Raw genomic sequence first — 11696 nt, forward strand, 5'->3', positions numbered from 1 at the left:
AGGCTTTTTGCAACACTTTCTAAAAGTCATTTGTGACCTGTTGGAACCAAGTTTGGACAGAAAAATTAGCTGGTTTGAGAGAGGGTATTTTGGCCACACTTGAAATTTCATATTAACACTAAATCTTCCATTTTTGCTAATTGAGATTAACTTTGAGATTAAGCATTGGTATAAGTAGTTAATTGTAACTGTATTGCACTAACACTAATCATTTTTTTTCCAGATCCAAACACAAAATCTCAAGAAAATCTCTCATTTCTCTCACTTTTCACACATAGCATATTCACTTTTTTTAAATTTTTCACCAATAATCCATCAATTTTCGTGCTATTTCTTGGTGAATCTCTCATCTGCAAGTGTTGATTGAGAACTGTTGAAATCCATTAAAGCTCAAATCCATTGAAATTACACTGTCCAAGTTTGCTCCAAGAGAGAACAGTTGGAGATTTCCAAGAATTGGAGTTGCTTCGAGCCAGGATCTTGATTCCATCATCTTCTCCACACCTCAACACGCACCTGTTTTCACCTTTCCAAGCAAAACGAGCGCAATTCCATAGCTGCACTTCGAGCAAGGTTGGAAATCAAATCTCGCGATTGCTTCAATTATGTTAGGGATTTGATAGAGCATTCATTGTAGAGTAGTCTGAAACTTGTAGTTTGTAATTTCGTTGTGAATTGGCTGAGATATCATCGATTAAAGTTCGTATGCAATAACTTCATTCGCTCGATTCGCTCTGTACATAAACTTTTGAACGATTTCGTCATGATATTCGTAATCTACGCATTTAGACCTTTCCATTCATATATTGTTTGCGAATTTTGGTGGAGATTTGCTTGTAACCGAATTTTGGATGATGAAGAACGAAGAACACCTGGACACGATGAAGAACAGCAGAATTCTGGAAATATTTCAGGCTTTGATCCGTTCCTTCGCCTGGATTTTCGAATTTGGTGTTTGGCGCCTGTTTCGCCCAATCGCGTGCAGCCACCACATTAAGTGGAACGATGCGTTTTGCATCCTGGCTCCGTGAATTACCATATTGCCATTATAACATTTAATTAGTTAATTTAATTCAATTAATTATTAAAAAATCACAAACATTAAAAAATTCATAGAAAATTATTGGAAAGTAAAAAAAATGTGAGGATTTTTTCTAGAGTTTCCATTTTGTCTCTAGTTTTGTGCACATTTTGCCATTTTTGATGTGAAATCCTCATACTTAAAAAGAAATGTTTGAAATTTTTTGTGGTGATTCTAGACATGTTGCTGGTGATTTACATGTAAAGTTCATGAATTTTGGATACCTGTGGAATGAGATATGATTTTTTGAACTTAGGTGTGACAATTTGTGTCACACCTAATTAGCGCAATTTCATGAAATTATTTGCCTAGCCTATGATTGTTCAAATGAATTGAAATTTTGCATGATGGATTATGGATGTGTTGAGATGCTATGTGTTTTTTGCTGGATTTTTCTATGCCATTTTCAATTTGATTGGTATTTTTCTTCACTGTGTGTCCAATATGCAAGCTTGTATGACATGTATTGGCATTATCTTTGTGAAATCCTCATATGGTATTAGATGAACATGAAATTTGGTATGATGGTTGTAGACACATTGTAGGACATCCCTGTTTTGGTCCCATTCATTTCTTAATTGTTTTAATTGACTTATGATTTTTTGAAGTGAATGCATGTGTTGAGGTCATGATTTGGCTTAAATATTTGTGTCTGTTTTTCTTGATTTTCATTGACATAGTTCCTTTTGTCCAATTAAGCTGAAAATTGACATGCTATACCTTGAATATGTCCTGTTTAGGTGTAAATTATTTGAGGAATTTTGGAATTGTTTTGGTGTGGCTTTAATTGAAATCATTCTGGTTGTGTATATGTGGTTCTTACTTGCCTAGCTTGACTTAAATTGTACATGAAATTAACTTGGTGTATAGTTTTGACATGGGGCCAATTGGATTCTCTTTGTATGTGATTAAAGTTGATGTTGATCATGTTTGACTTGCTGTTTTGACTTTTTTCCTTCTTTTTGACCCTAGGCTTGTCCTAGTGGTCTTGTATCTCATGTTTGAATGTGATTTTCAGGTTAAGGGGCAAAGTACCTTAAGGAGGTGGATTCACTTTTGATTGAGATGTCATTTGACATTGTACACTAACATGTTTTGTTTTGTAGGATGTTTGGCTTTTGAGTTGCTTGCACTTTGGTGCATTGGATTGTGTTTGTCTGTGTATAGCTAATTGTAAACTATTTGCTGTTTAGTTGTGTGATTAGTATACTGATGATATTTGATTGATTTCAGGTACATTAGTTGCTAATATTGATTTGCTTTGCTTGCTAAGCAATTTGCACTGAGGTATAACTTTTCTGACTTCATGTAGTCTGGGAGACCGGGCCTGTTACCGGGCCGGGCAAATGTCTGAAGTCCTCCTTAAGAGGCAATGATTGTGGTTGTTTACTTTTTGTGCCCAAGCAGGTAAAGACCTCTATGAGGCAATTGGTGGAAGCTAGGGATATGCAATCTATCCCCCATTATTCTATTGAGTCATCCCTTTGCTCACACAACTGGTGTTGATGCATTGGGATACAAACCCAAGATCTTGTGCAGTGCACATTGTGTCAGAGTCTTTGAGTATAGAAGGGTTCCCACTTTCTGGACCCATGCTCCTTTGTCTGAAGCTCTCCCTAACCAGGGATAAGAGCTGTGAAGTCTTATCTTCACTCTCCTTTCATCAGCTTCACCTTATCCCCTCAATGGCAAGGTTAAGAGCTAACACTACCCCTGTACAGATGACTTGCTCTTGCAGTCTTACCCTTTGATTGAGCCCCTTTTGTGTGCATATAGTGTGTGCTACTTGTGAATGCTTGATTTGCTGTTTACTTGTGTTGAATAGGATAGGCTTGCTTCCTGTGCAAGTTAGCTAGAAACCTTGACTTAGGGACAATCTTGCATGATAACATCTAGGCTCGAGTTAGTCTCCCTAGTTGTGTTTCCCTCTGTCATCTGGTTAAGCTAGTCCTGTGTCCCTCCGTAAGGGAACTACGTCGCCCTGATCCTCATACCAGATGAGGTACGTAGGCAGGAGATGAGCAGATCTCTCCGGGCGCCTGTGTCTTTGTTTTGTGTTGTTGTGTGCTTGGAAGCTGATGTAAGTCCATCGAGTGGCGTTCGGGCTCCAGTGTGGGTTTGTTTGGTTCGGATGCTGATGTAAGTCCAGTGATTGGCATTCAGGCTCCACGTTTGCCTTCTTGTGTGTGTTTTGGTTCGGATGCTGATGTAAGTCTAGTGATTGGCATTCAGGCTCCACGTTTGCCTTTGCTTGTGTTTGTTTGTGTGCGTGTTAGCCGAGCTACGAATGCTCTGATTCTCCTTCGTCCAAAGGAGATACGTATGCATAGGATGCGATATCCTAGCGAGCTTGTGTCGTTTCCCCAGTCCGAACTACTTCGACTCTGATGTCTATGCTTGATAGACTAAGTAGGCCCAGGATGCGATATCCTGCCGAGTCAGTTTCAGTCTGTTTTCTTGTGTCTCTTCCAGCCAGTGTGTGTGTGAGCAGTGTTTATAGCAACCATTTTCCTTCCTATTGTGCGTGGATCCCGTCGAGTAGACGGATGCGTAGGGGTGCTAATACCTTCCCTTCGCATAACCGACTCCCGATCCCATTCTCTTTGGTCGCGAGACCATGCTTTTTCCAGGTTTACTCTGAGCGTTTCCTTTCCCTCTTTTGGGATAAATAACGCACGGTGGCGGCTCTGTTGTTCTTGTTTTCCCGCCGGTTTTTCGCGTAATGCGACAATCATGGACATTAAAGAAGATGCTAGTACACCTATCATACTAGGAAGGCCATTCTTAGCTACCGCAGGAGAAATAATAGACGTAAAGAGAGGTAAGTTGACATTCGAAGTTGGAGAGGAAAAGGTTGAATTCATCTTAACCCAATTCTTACAAGCGCCAACCATAGACGACACCTGCTATCTGCTTGATGTCATAGACGAATGCGTGAGAGAGATGGAGATGGAAGAAACCACGTACTCTGAGATAATGAAAATCCAAATCCCTCCAATCTTTGAAGACAATAATTGGCATGAACCATACCAAAACGAAAGTCTAAGCGAATGCTTAGCACTTACACCCAACCACATGCCATGCCCAAAGAAACCTGACTTGGAACTAAAAACACTACCAAAGAACCTAAGATACGAATTCCTTGACACTGAACTGAAAAGACCAGTAATAGTCAACGCTGACTTAGGACAGATGGAAACTGAGAGATTACTAGATGTCCTAAGAAAATATCCAACAGTGGTAGGATATAACATCGCCGATCTAAAAGGAATAAGTCCTTCGATCTGTATGCATCGTATTATGCTGGAGGAAGACTGTAAAACCTCTAGAGAGCACCAGAGAAGGATCAACCCAATCCTAAATACCGTAGTCAAGGATGAGGTAAAGAAACTTCTAGACGCTGGAATCATATACCCGATCTCCGATAGTCAATGGGTTAGCCCCGTTCATGTAGTACCCAAGAAAAGAGGTGTTATCGTCGTTAAGAACGAGAAGGGCAAATCCATAACACAAAGAGTTGTGACCGGAAGTAGAATGTGCATTGACTATAGAAAACTAAATAAAGCCACTCGGAAATATCATTTCCCCTACCTTTCATTGATCAAATGCTTGAACGACTAGCTAAGCATTCTCACTTCTGCTATCTAGACGGTTATTCAGGATTCTTTCAAATCCCAATCCATCCTGACGACCAAGAAACGACTACCTTCACATGCCCTTATGGTACATTCGCCTACCGCCGAATGCCATTTGGCTTATGTAACGCTCCCGCAACATTTCAAAGATGCATGATGGAAATCTTCGTCGATTTTATAGACGACATCATGGAAGTCTTTATGGACGATTTTTCTGTTTGCGGGAAGAGTTTTGAAGAATGTCTATCTAACCTCGAAATGGTACTCGAAAGATGCGTGAAAGTAAACCTCGTTTTAAACTGGGAGAAATGCCACTTCATGGTTCAACAAGGAATTGTATTAGGTCACGTGGTATCTGACAGAGGAATTGAAGTAGACAAAGCTAAAATCGAAATTATAGAGAACCTTCAACCTCCGAAAATCGTTAGAGAAATAAGAAGCTTTCTAGGACACCCCGGTTTCTACCGACATTTTATTAAAGATTTCTCAAAAATAACCAAGCCACTTACAGGATTATTAATGAAAGACGCTAACTTCATATTTGATGAAAAATGCTTAACAACGTTCAACCAACTGAAAACATCTTTAATCACCGCACCCATAATGCAACCACCTGACTGGAGATTACCATTTGAAATCATGTGCGATGCAAGTGATTATGCGGTAGGCGCAGTACTAGGACAAAGGAAGGATAAGAAGCTTCATGCTATTTACTATGCGAGTAGAACGTTTGATCCTGCCCAAATGAACTACGCCACCACTGAAAAAGAACTTCTAGTTGTCGTGTTCGCTTTGGACAAATTCCGTTCCTACCTGGTAGGGGCAAAAATTATCATCTATACCAACCACGCCGTTATTAGATATCTGTTAACTAAGAAGGATACCAAACCAAGACTTTTAAGATGGATCCCACTCTTATAAGAATTTGATTTAGAAATAAAAGATAAGAAAGGTACTGAAAACGTAGTAGCAGACCACTTATCTTGTATCGAAGGGAACAAGCCTGAACAAATCCCAATTAATGATAATTTACCTTACGAACGACTCATAGCCCAAATGGAAAGTGATATGTCTGAACTGACATTAAACGATACAGAAATAGAAGAATCCGTGGAAGAAGTACACGCGAATGCAACTCTGCCATGGTACGCTGACTTTGTCAACTACCTAGCCGTCAGAGTACTTCCACCGAACCTATCTTATCAACAAAAGAAGAAGTTCTTTCATGACCTAAAACAGTATTACTAGGATGAACCTCTTCTTTTCAAAAGAGGGACCGACGGTATTTTCCGTCGATGTGTTCCTGAGGATGAAATCGATGATATAATCTCTAATTGCCATTCCGCCCCCTATGGAGGGCATGCAAGTACCTCAAAGACCTGCACTAAGATCCTGCAATCCGACCTATTTTGGCCTACTCTATGGAAATACATCCATAATGTGGTTATAAAATGCGACTGGTGCCAACGCACTGGCAACATCTCAAGACGCGATGAAATGCCACAAACAGGAATCTTAGAAGTCGAAGTCTTTGACGTATGGGGGATTGAATTCATGGGACCGTTCCCAGCTTCTTTTGGTAATAAATACATACTCGTTGTTGTCGACTATGTCTCAAAATGGATCGAGGTTGTAGCCTCTCCAACAAATGACACACGAGTAGTGATCAAGTTATTCAAAAACATTATTTTTCCCAGATTCGGTGTGCCAAAATTAGTAGTCAGTGACGGTGGCTCCCACTTCATATCGAACATATTTGGGAAACTCCTTCTGAAGTATGGAGTCCGACACCACGTAGCAACACCGTATCATCCACAAACTAGCGGGCAACTCGAAGTCTCGAATCGAGAAATAAAACAAATTCTTGAGAAGACCATAGGAATATCGAGAAAAGACTGCTCATCCAAACTAAACGAAGCTTTGTGGGCCTACAGGACGACTTACAAAACCCCGATAGGAACCACACCCTTTAAACTAGTTTATGATAAATCATGCCACCTCCCTGTAGAATTGGAACACAAAGCGTATTGTGTAACACCCCGATAAAATATGATAATTATTTAATTTAAGTTAATAGTATATTTATTAATTTAATTAAATAATTGGAATATTATTGGATTATTATTATTGGAATATAAAAGTTGAAATCAGTAAAAGGTCCCATTTGGTAAAAAGGGTTTTTCACGTGAAAAGGGAGAAGCGACAGAAAAGTGAGAGAAGGGAAAAGAGGAAGAGCAAGAGAAGGAGGATTGAAGAAGGGAAAAGCTTGAAGCTAAAGGATTCGCCGGATTAACTCAGGTAAGGGGGGTTTATCGTCGTTTAATGGGTATTATGGGTTAACATGTAATGGGTAGTGATAAGCCGTTGAATCGACCCTAATTTGGATGATGAATGCTGCAAAATTGTGATGGATAAGTTATGTTAAAACTGTTATTGAATCGATAATTGGGTGAGTCGTAATTTGCTGGACGTGTAGCTTTTTACGGAATCGAAATCGGAGGTCCGGAAGTCCTCCGACGGCGGAAAATGCGGGAAATCTGCATTCTGTTTTCGTGTTAGCGCAGGAACAGCTTTCTGTTCTGCGTTAACCGGTTAACCCAGGGTGTTAACCGGTTAACACTGTTACGAATTATGAAAAATTGATGTTTTTCTTGCGTTAACCGGTTAACCCAGGGCGTTAACCGGTTAACACTGTTAAAAATTGCCAGAAAGCGTGTTCTGTGTTGCGTTAACCGGTTAACCCAGGACGTTAACCGGTTAACACTGTTGGAAAAGTGGAAATTTGATGTTCAAATGTTATGTACATATTTGACGATTGTACTATATTAGTGTATGATATAGTAGGGATCATTTCCCGTTGTTTTGAGCAGTATAGGTATTAGTAGAGTGTGCTAATACTGTGATTTATTATTGAGCATGATATGATATGATTCTGTGATAAACATGCTGATGATGTATGATGGTATGCATAATGCTGTGAATGTATCTGTTATGTATGCAATTGTGAATGGACTGTTTATGGCTTAGAGTGTGAGCATATGTCTATCTTGGATTGTTGTTGATGTTTGCATGCTAGGTGATTTAGCGTGTATAGCATGGCCTTTATGGTGGTAGCTAATTCCCATGGTGAGGAATTAGTGAGTGAGTTGTTGTGGATTGTTGTTGATGTTTGCATGCTAGGTGATTTAGCGTGCATAACATGGTCTTTATGGTGGTAGCTAATTCCCATGGTGAGGAATTAGTGAGTGAGTCACTAGGTCTCAAATGAGTGGGACTAGTGAGCTTGGTAGCCGTATCTGGGTTTGATCGGTGAGGTTGAACTATGTGTTCACGAATAGTCGGTACCGCATGCATGGAGTCTCATTGCATAATGTGTGTATGGCGTATAATATGAATGGATGTATTCCAATATTATACGTGTGTTTTGTGTTGGTGTTGAGTATGTTTATGAGTTGTTGTTGCCGTTGCTGAATGTGTGATATGATTAGGGTGATGAAATGTGTTAATTTACTTAACATTACATGATATTTTATAATGCTTATTATATCGATTGAGGAACTCACCCTTACAACTATGTTTCAGGTAACGAGCAGTGATTGAGTAGAAGCTAGTGCTTGGAGTCTAGTGTAGTTCCTTAGTGGGTCATGCTCTGGTATATGTAACATCGGGACGGGATGTTTACCTTGTTTTCACTTGGTTGTTGAATAATTTTACATGTAATGTGTTACATGGTTTGCATGTTGTTAGATTTTATCCGCTGCGAACTGTGCAATGTTTTACTTTGGATTAATAAATGAGCATGACAAGCTATTTTGGTGAATGGTGTGAAGTGTCAAGTGTGACACCCTTAAAATTGCATATCTACTCTGATTTATATTTTGTTGTTTTAATTAATTTTGGGGTATTTTACAAGGGTGTTACATTAGTGGTATCAGAGCATAGTTGGTCGAGTCGAGTCGTAATTATTCTGTTTCCCTGTACGGGATAGGTGTTGTGTAACCCTATCGGTACTTATTGTTTTAGCTTGTTGGGCTTTCAGAATAGAGATGGCTGGAAGAGGTAGAGACGATGCTGCAATTGCTAAGGCTCTGGGTATGCTAGCTGGAGTACTTGGAGGGAATCCGAATGTTGTGGGATTGGGAGCTGCTCGTCAACTGAGTGAGTTCCAGAAGAACAATCCTCCAATGTTCAAGGGAGCATACGATCCAGATGGTGCTCAGAAGTGGTTGAAGGAGATCGAGAGGATCTTCCGAGTGACTGAGTGTGCTGATGACCAGAAGGTCAGGTTCAGTACGCATATGCTGTCAGAGGAAGCAAATTATTGGTGGGTTGCTGCCCGCACTGAGTTGGAAGCTGCTGGGAGTGCTGAGATCACTTGGGCGGTGTTCAGAGAGAGATTCCTGAGGAAGTACTTTCCAGAGGATGTCAGAGGAAACAAAGAGATAGAGTTCTTGGAATTGAAGCAGGGGAACCAGTCTGTTACTGAGTATGCTGCTAAGTTCACAGAGCTGTCAAAGTATTACACTCCCTATGATGAGGCTACTGGGGAATTTTCAAAATGTGTGAAGTTTGAGAACGGGTTACGTCCCGAGATCAAGCAGGCTTTTGGGCATCAGCGGATCAGAGTGTTTTCTGACTTGGTTGACTATTGCAGGATTTTTGAACAGGATACCAAGGCCAGAGCGGAGAGCTATCAGCAGAGGGTTGATAGGAAAGGCAAGAATCAAAATGATCGTGGGAAACCGTATGCAGCTGGCAAAGGTTTCCAGAGACAGAGTGGGATGAAGAGACCTAGTGGGGGAGACTCCAGTGCCCCTGCTAAGTGTTACAGATGTGGTCAGGCTGGACATCATATCCATGAGTGTACCAGTATTGAGAAGAAGTGTTTCAAGTATGGAAAAGGTGGTCACTTGGCTGCAGAGTGCCGGTTGAAGACTTTGACTTGTTTCAACTGTGGAGAGGTGGGTCATATCAGTCCACAGTGTCCTAAGCCGAAGAAGGAGAACCAGTCGGGAGGCAAGGTCTTTGCTTTATCGGGTTCTGAGACTTTTGCAGATGATCGTTTGATCCGAGGTACGTGTTATATTAATGGCTTTCCTCTTGTAGCCATTATTGACACCGGTGCTACTCATTCCTTTATATCCTTGGATTGTGCTGTGAAACTTAAATTAGAGATATCTGAGATGCATGGTAGTATGGTGATTGATACTCCTGCAAAGGGTTCAGTGACTACTACTTCAGTTTGTTTAAATTGTCCTTTGAGTATTTTTGGTAGAGACTTTGGGATGAACCTCGTGTGTCTTCCACTAGTGCAGATTGATGTTATTCTGGGTATGAACTGGTTGGTGTTTAACCGAGTTTATATCAACTGTTTTGATAAGACTGTGATCTTTCCTGAGATTGAGGAAGGAAAGAGTTTGTTTCTATCAGCAAGGCAGGTGAATGAGGCAATAGCAGATGGAGCAGAGTTGTTTATGCTGTTAGCGACTTTGGAGGCTAAAGATAAACTGGTGATTTGCGATCTAGCCGTGGTGTGTGATTTTCCTGATGTGTTTCCTGAAGAAGTGAATGAATTACTGCCAGAGCGTGAAGTTGAGTTCTCGATTGATTTGGTACCTGGTACTAGGACGATATCGATGGCTCCGTACCGTATGTCTGCTGTTGAGTTAACTGAATTGAAGAGTCAGTTGGAAGATCTGTTGAATAAGAAACTTATTCGTCCGAGTGTGTCACCGTGGGGCGCACCAGTGTTATTGGTTAAGAAGAAAGAAGGTACTATGAGGTTGTGTGTAGACTACAGGCAACTGAATAAAGTGACGATCAAGAATCGGTATCCTTTGCCGAGGATTGATGATTTGATGGAACAGTTGGTTGGTGCGAGTGTGTTCAGCAAAATAGATTTGAGATCGGGGTATCATCAGATACGTGTGAAAACTGAGGATATTCAGAAGACTGCTTTCAGAACAAGGTATGGACATTATGAGTATTCTGTAATGCCTTTTGGTGTGACTAATGCGCCTGGGGTATTTATGGAGTATATGAATAGGATTTTCCATCCGTACCTAGACAAGTTTGTTGTGGTGTTTATTGACGATATTTTGGTGTATTCGAAATCTGAAGAAGAGCATGTTGAACATTTGAGAGTGGTTTTAGGAGTTCTACGAGAAAAGAAGTTATTTGCTAAACTGTCCAAGTGTGAATTTTGGTTAGAAGAGGTTAGTTTTCTTGGTCATGTGGTTTCAAGAGGTGGTGTTGCTGTTGATCCTTCTAAGATAGAAGCGGTATCTAAGTAGGAAGCTCCGAAGTCAGTTTCTGAGATAAGGAGTTTTCTTGGACTTGCAGGTTATTATAGGAAATTCATTGAGGGATTTTCTAAGTTGGCGTTACCGTTGACGATGTTGACTAGAAAGGGGAAAGCGTTTGTTTGGGACTCAAAATGTGAAGAAGGTTTCCAAGAGTTAAAGAGAAGGTTAACTACTGCTCCTATTCTGATATTACCAAGTCTGTCGGAACCATTTAAGGTTTTCTGTGATGCTTCATTGTTGGGTTTGGGTGGTGTTTTGATGCAGAATAAGCAGGTTGTAGCTTATGCTTCGAGACAACTGAAGGTTCATGAGAGGAACTATCCGACACACGATTTAGAGTTGGCAGCTGTGGTGTTTGTTCTGAAGTTATGGAGGCATTACTTGTACGGGTCAAGATTTGAGGTTTTCAGTGACCATAAAAGTTTAAAGTATTTGTTTGATAAGAAAGAGCTGAATATGAGACAGAGGAGATGGTTAGAGTTTCTGAACGATTATGACTTTGGTTTGAATTACCATCCGGGTAAAGCAAACGTAGTGGCTGATGCATTGAGTCGGAAATCATTGCATATGTCTATGTTAATGGTTAAGGAATTGGATTTAATTGAGCAGTTTAGAGACTTGAGTTTTGTCCGGGCATATTTAAATTTCGATAAAAAAATCAATTTCATTTTTTTT

Source organism: Lathyrus oleraceus, chromosome 1 (assembly GCF_024323335.1).
Source record: "Lathyrus oleraceus cultivar Zhongwan6 chromosome 1, CAAS_Psat_ZW6_1.0, whole genome shotgun sequence".
In the NCBI taxonomy this organism is placed as follows: Eukaryota; Viridiplantae; Streptophyta; class Magnoliopsida; order Fabales; family Fabaceae; genus Lathyrus; species Lathyrus oleraceus.